The sequence below is a fragment of the Electrophorus electricus genome, chromosome 2 (assembly GCF_041902795.1).
Source record: "Electrophorus electricus isolate QZ-2024a chromosome 2, ASM4190279v1, whole genome shotgun sequence".
NCBI lineage: Eukaryota > Metazoa > Chordata > Actinopteri > Gymnotiformes > Gymnotidae > Electrophorus > Electrophorus electricus.
Window position 1 is genome coordinate 29,061,049 of NC_137498.1, and position 7,704 is coordinate 29,068,752.

Below are 7,704 nucleotides of genomic sequence, written 5' to 3' on the forward strand. Positions count from 1 at the left end.
TGTCTGTTTTAATGGGCATTGGAGAGGGGACAGTCTTCCTCAACCTGCCTTTTTTAATGGACATTGACAAGGGGTTGGCATGTGTGCACATGTGTGCATGTGCGTGTGTGTGCAGATGTCAGGTTATTGGGTATCAAACAGCATCACACCAGACAGCTTCTTGGGCTGCTGCATAATAAATAAATAAAATAATAATGTTTTCATGGTGTTTTTTTATTTTCTTGTTTGTTGTGTTAATGCTTTGTACATAGACAGTATATTGTAGGTTTGCATTATATATTGTGAAATGCTGAAACCTAATACTCTACTGCTATATTGTTTAGGGCTAACCCTAATACTATTGTTTAGCATTAACCCTAACCTTATTATCTAAGGTTAACCCTAACCTTGTTGTCTAAGGGTAACCCTAACATTATTGTCTAAGGCTAACCCTAACCTTATCGTCTAAGGTTAACACTAACCTTATTGTCTATGACTAACCCAACCATATTGTTTAGGTGTAACCATAACTTTTTTGTCTATGGCTAACCCTAACCCTATTGTCTTTATGGCAACCAAAAAACGTATTTCCCAAGATTCAAACAAGCATCTCCAGATTGGCATTAGACAGAGCGGAGGCATATAGAATAGCTGTCTGGGCAGAACACTTAGTGATCATGATCAACTAATGCTTGTGTGATTCTTGTGCTGCTATTGGGAGGGTTGTTGCTCTGTGACATTGTGTTTGGGATTTGTGTGAGTTTCTAGCACAACTGCATTGGCCGTGTTAACAGAATGGGGGTGATGTTCCGGTCAAAGTTGCTTCTGTGACGGCTTCCTCCTGCACCACGCTCACGCTCTCCATATTGAGATACTACGTGACTCACACTCTTTCAACTGCTGCAGTTAACAAAATGCCATCCTGCACATGATGTCATTGCTTTGCTGTTACTCAAAAAGTTTTAGAAAAAAAGTTTGGTTTTGTAAGAGTGTCAGCCAGTGCCAGTTAAATTGGGTTGGTATTTGAGATTTTGCTAGGGGTTAACCCAGTAAATATTTTAAGGTTAGCATTAGGGTTACACCTAGTAATTATTTAAATGGTATGGGATGTCTTTCAGCAGCATGGCCTCCCATTAGAAGACTGTTCATATCAAACTGTTAGTCAACGCATTTAATATTTTATGATAGTATACTCATTATTATTTACAAAAGGCTGCAACTAAGCCTTAAAGATTCATATTTGTTCAGAATCAGCATATTTAATTATTTTGAAAATAATAATCAAAACAATCATGGATAATGATGTGGATGGATAATGATAATGACAAGTTTAAATTTTGAAATCTCAGTATTTGTCACAGTTGGCCCCTCCCTCGCATCCTGGTTTCTATGGTTTCCTGTCTCATGTCTTTGTTTTGATTTACTTCCTTGTTTTGGTTCCGTTCCTTAATTTTGTTGAGTTCACCACCACTCTTTAGTTTCACCTTTGTTTTGTGTAGTGCTCATTTACGTATGGATTTAATCCCAGTGTTTGCCTTAGTGTTTTGCCAGTCATTATTGTTTGATGTCTGGTTCTGTTATACTGTTTCTGCCTGGATTGTGTTTTCTCTGCCTGAATATTGTTTTGTGTTCCTCACCTTGTTCTGTTTCTTTGTTCATCTTGATTTTCACTGTAACTTCTATTATTTCTTGTGGACCATTCTATCGACCTTGATTCTGGATTTGCCCTTAATAAATCATGCTTTTCTCAGCATTTGCATCAGCCTCATTTTCACTCCATGTTAGAATATTTCACAAATATTTCATAAAATCTGTTAATATATAACATTACCTGTAAGTTACTAATTCTGGATACTCTACATGTTGCTGGAATCAATAACATTTAGGACAATTTCACCTGAACTCATCCTGATGCTATTAGATATCTCTGGGAAAAGATATCCCAAAATCATCCAGTTTTAGCATTTGACAGCATCCATATTTTTCCACAGTTTCCAATTAACAACCAGCTGCCTGTCATCTTCTCTCTGCTGCCACACTATTGCTTAGTCTAATAGTGCTCCAGTCTGATAGTGCTCCAGACTGATAGCTCTCCAGTCTGATAGCGCTTCACTCTGATAGCACTCCAGTCTTACAGAGCTCCAGACTGCAGTAGACAAGCAGGCAAGCTGTCAACATCTGGTGTGAGGTTTTCAGAATAGACCACAGAACACATCATACATAATACACATTTAAGGGTGAGAGTTTGTGTTGTTCTTCTGTTGTTACTATAACATGGCCTGGCAGCCCCAACATTTCCCTAAATGTAATCCCTTCAGATATTTACCTAGACCAATCATATTATATAGAGAGTAAAACTGGCAGCTTTTAAAATAACTAAAATGGGTTATTTTGACTTTTATTTAAGAAAAAACAAAAATAAGCAATATACAATCATTTGGAGTCAATTTTGAGTAAAATTTGTCATTGACTTTTACATTGACATTCTGGCTAATAAAGTTTAAAGAGCAAAGGCCTAATTATCCAAATGGGGGTTTCCAGCATGCTGGACCCAAACCTTTATTATCTTGTAATGGCAGTCCACAACAGCCTTTCAAGTGACCTTTTTATGCACCATCCCGTTTAGTTCAGAGTGCGTGATCCAAACTGTGAGCTGGCAGCTCTGTGCGGTGGGTCTGCATGGCGAGGCTTTCTCTTGACTGTGGAAGGAGGCCACACATTTCCAAGCTGTCTGTGGGAGGTTCATCTGGAGGGTCCGTCAAGAGCAAAGTCACTGGTGTCTCGCCACACTGAAAATAATGAGCTATAATGAGTTATATTTGGATGCTCCAACAAGCACCTCATACAATAACACAGGCATCAGCACCCATGTATGGCAGACTGTTGCAGCTTCAGGCTGGTCCAGGAAGGCTGTATCTCCCCACTGACTAATCCTGGGAAACATGGCCCACACATGGGCTGGCAGCTGCAGTGATGGTACCCACCACCACCACGCACGTATTACTCAGAAAGACAAAGACTGGTGTAGATAACCTGAAAGAAGTCAATTGGGTTGGCTACTGAAGGCCGGGGCTCAGCACTAGTGCTTTATAACAGCTTACAAAATTCTAAATTATTATTATTATTAGTAGTAGTAGTAGTAGTAGTAGTAGTAGTAGTAGTAGTAGTAGTAGTAGTATTTGCACTTATATAGTGTCTTTCTAATACCCAGTGACTCTTTACCATCAATATTTTGCACAATGATTTTTGATACAAACAGATAAAAACAAAAATTAAAAACATTACAGATATACAAAATTATTAAATGAAGTTCTCAATAAATGAAGTAAACTAAAGTCAATGGCAAATGACTGTTCCAACGTCTAGGAGTAGAGACAGCAAATGTACAGTACACCTTTCACCTTTCACCTTTAACTTAACCACAAGTCATTGGACAGAGAGCATAAGACCTCCATGTGTTATAATTAAACAAACTCACAGGCAATGTGGTTCTGGATTCAACAGTAATTCCTAAATGAAGAAAACAGGATTGAAAGGTTTGTTTTGCAGTTTAAATCTGAATAAAAATACTGCCAACAACATTTGTTTACTGTGTTTTTAAAGGCTGATTAGTTGCCAAAAACATTTAAATAAAACAATTTGAAGATTTATTTATTATTGCAATTGGTTATTTAATCAAGGTGCTTTTTTTCAAAATGTTCAAAATAGGGTCTCTTTTGAACATGGAAGAAAGAATCCTGGGTGAACCATTATTACAATTAAAGTATCAACAAAAAAAGAAAAAAAAGGAGGAGTAATACAAGGAGTCTTCCTTATATTACATAGACCATAATGTTTTCTCTTTAACTACAGGCTGTGTCAAATCTATAAATCAAAAGTTCATAGGACTACACAAGCATTCACATTCTTGCAGAGTCACCAATTTCATTGAATTCAATCATTTCTTGTGGTGGGTCTATAATGAAAAATAATGATTGAACATCTGTGTTTGATTGGTCAACAACTAGATTACAACATTACTGTATGGCTTACCCTGTATGCACTAAAAACACTATGACATATTTGGAACCAAGTCATGGAACTCACAGAAACTTTGTTGAAATTCAATAATTTAAAAATAAACCCAGCTGTACTTATTGAGCTATTTATGTAAGAATGATGGTGGGAAAAAAGACCCTTTCTGCACAACACTGACTCCTTCATTTACACTGCACTATATGAAGTTATGTAACTGAGGCTGTTACCATGGCAACTTCCTGACTACAGTTTCTCCACCCAAGATCCACTAGAGGACATTCTGAAGTCACAGGCAGGTTAGGAGTGAAGGTAAGATTTCCAGCTCCAACATTGCGTTTTCTAATGAGAACACTCATCTGGGAGCACGGTGCACAGACACTCTTCCTTCCAGAGGAGGAAAGGACAGACAAGTTTTTGTTCTCTTTGCAAAAAAAAAAAATGTGTTTGGTTGTCACAATTTCATTCCCACATTAGCGACAAACGAAACACTCACGCACACACACACATGCACGCACACATATGCAAAAACATTATTTATTTATTTATTTACTAACTTTTACATTTTTTTTCTTTTATAACTTTTTTTTTTTTTTTGTCTAGCATCCCTGTCTCCATGTCTTGTGTCTTTGTTTTGAATTATTTCCTTGTTGGTGTTCTGTTCCGTAGTTTCATTTTCCACACCCCTCATGAGTTGCACCTGTGCCTTGTTAAATCCCATTGTACGTGTATTTAAAACCCTGCCTTATTGCCTGTGTGTTTGCTGGTTATGGCAATTCATGCCATGTTCATGATTTCTATCATTGTGTTAAATCTTAGCCTCTCTGCCTGTTTTGTGATCTTTAGTGTTTGTTCTTATCATTAATTGTGTCATTGTTATAGCCTGCTCCTTTTTTTGTCATTATGTCCTTTTGTTTGTTTAAGATATATTCCCAAACTATTTGTATTGACTCACTGTTCTAAAGACTCCGATTATGTATTTGCCCTTAATAAATCTTTCACTTCTCAGCATATGCGTCCATCTCCTAAACTGCTCCATGTTACAGAATGACCAGAAACTCAGGAAGCAGCAAGAGAGTGAGACTCTGGTATGTGGTTGTTCTGCTGAGATGAAACTCTGGCTGTTTCCAAACAGGCTGAGTCTGCCACGTCTCAGTGCCACCAAGCCAGAGACAGCAAATCCTCTAGCACTGCGGATATAAGGGTGTCTCATCATTTGTGGAAAGCAAAGCAGGTGGTTTCACTTTCAGCCAGTTTTTGTGATGAGACCACAGGTAAGTTCTATGAGTGTGCCTGTCTTGATCAACTCTGCATGGAGGAGCGACCAGCGGCGCAAGACATAAGTAGGCAGAGTGAATGCAAAGATAATCCTTGGTATGGTACTCGGTGTGGTCTCAAGCGCAACTGTGAGCTGCCTATAGTTTGCATGAGATTGGGAGCTGCCGAGTAGGTTCTGCTTCTGTGTTCCTCCAGGGTCATCCCACCTGTACTAGTGGCTATCCTGCAAGCCACCCAGACAGTTCCTGTTTCTGGCATGAAGGAAGGCCCCTGGCCTTTTCCAGTTCCTTTTCCTGACATGAAGGAGGCTGCCAAGGCTGTTGTAGTTCATGTTCCTCTTCCCAGCATAGTGGATGCCACTCAGTCTGTCCCCGTGCCTTGTACCAGGCCTGTTCCTGTGGCAACACCTCGGGAACTGTCAGACCTGCCTCTGCTGATCTCCCTCCACCAGCTGCAGACCTCCCAAACTTGCCTGTCACCTCCACATCCTCAGACCTGCCTCCTGGCTTGCAGGCTTCTTGTTCCCTGTCTGTGTCTCCTGTGCCCTCTGCCTCTTGGTTCCCACTCGTCTCATCCCAGCCTATGTCCCCTGTTCCCCGTGGGCCTCCCGTCTCTTCATTGTTGCCTGTTCCTGCTACCCTGTTTTGCCTTCACCTATGCCTGGTTTAGTTTTTACCCCGGTTGTGTTGTCTGTCCCTGTGCCTGTTTCTGTGCCCATTGCGGTTCATGCATCTCCCATTGTTTATGTCCTTGTGCCTGTCCATGTCTCTGTTCCAGTGCCCTTGTCTGTTTTTGTTCCTGTCCTGTTGTCCCTGGCCTGGTCTATGATTTGTTTTACTCATCCTTTTGTGCCTCTGGTCATCCCTTGTCATTTGTTATCTTTTGCTGTGTCTCCTCGTCCTCCCTCCCAGCCCTTCTGTCACCCTCAGTCTGTTTTTGTTAAGGGTTCTGTTCCTGGTTCCATGTTCTCGTCCATTCCTGGTTCTTGTTCTGTTGTCTGCTTCTGTTGCCCTGGTTTCCACATCTGTTCTCTTGTCTGCTCCTGTTGTGTCTCCAGTCTCTGTTTCTTCTGCTCTGGTGTTTGCTCCTCGTCCCATGTTCTGCTTCTGTTTCTGGTCTTTCTGTTCCTGTCCCTGCTCCTCAGATTGCCGTTTCTGTTCCTGTGGCTCATCCTAGTCCTGTTGTTGGTCTGTTATGTATGCTTTGTGTGCTGCGTGCTTTGGGAGGGGTTTCCATGGTTTCCCATGTCTTTTTGTTTTGCATTAATTCTTTGTTGGTGTTCCGTTCCTTAGTTGTCTTCTCCACCCCTCATGGGTTGCATCTGTGTCTTAAGTGATGTTGTATGTGTATTTTAAACCATACTTTTTTGCCTGTGTCTGCTGGTTATTGTAATCCATGCCATATTAATGATTCCTAGCATTGTGTTAAATCCTAGCCTCTCTTCCTGTTTTTTGATCTTTAGTGTTAGTTCTATTCATTACTTGTCATTGTTATAGCCTGCTCCCTTTTTGTCATCGTGTGCTTTTTTGTTTTTATTTCCAGACTTCGTATTGGTTCACTGACCCCAGACTGTTCTAACAATTCTGTTTATGGATTTACCCTTAAATCTCACTCTTCTTAGCATATGCATCCGCCATGTTACACCTTTCATCTGCGCAAGCGCGCGCACACACACACACACACACACACACACTTAAAATAAGATGTAGCAAAGGCAGCTGTTTGTCTGCTGATGATTCAAAATTAGTGGCAGGACAGAAGAGAACATGCTGAAAATGAATCATACAGCAGTTGCTTTTCCCACCATCACTGTGATGTTTCACAACAAACAAGAATCAAAAGATGGATGAGGGATTTGATCTAGACCATGATGTTGTGTAAACAAAAGAAATATGTAACTACTAATATGAAAATAAACCACAAAGTTTGCTGTTTTTATGGCCCTCTGTTAGTGTTCACATTTCCACAGGTGTAGTGAATTCATTCAAACAAGCCCACAAGTCCTGTGAATGATATAGCAGTTATTTATGGAAAATCTCAAAATATGCCTTCAATATTAGAAGCCGCCCATAGACTGGGGGAAAGAGAAGGAAGTGGGAAATGACTGCATAGTGAGGGAGGACGTCTCTCCTCAGGCACGAACATGATAGCAGTGAAAGTACAGTAGACTCTTTATATGAGCCAGCGACTACACAGTCTGTGGTAAGGGCTGCCTCTCCTCTCCTTCCCTCTCTAGTCATCTATGTACTTCATACTTGTGGCAGCTCCCTGCAATCCAGCATTCTCAATCTACAGCTATATTTATTTATTTCAAGTATTGAAAACTCGTGTATTGCTTCATTCATTTGTCATTTATGTCCACGATACTATGGACCACTCTCCACAGAGAAAGAGCAGGCCATGTCCTTCCCAACCCTTTTAAATTGACTTGTT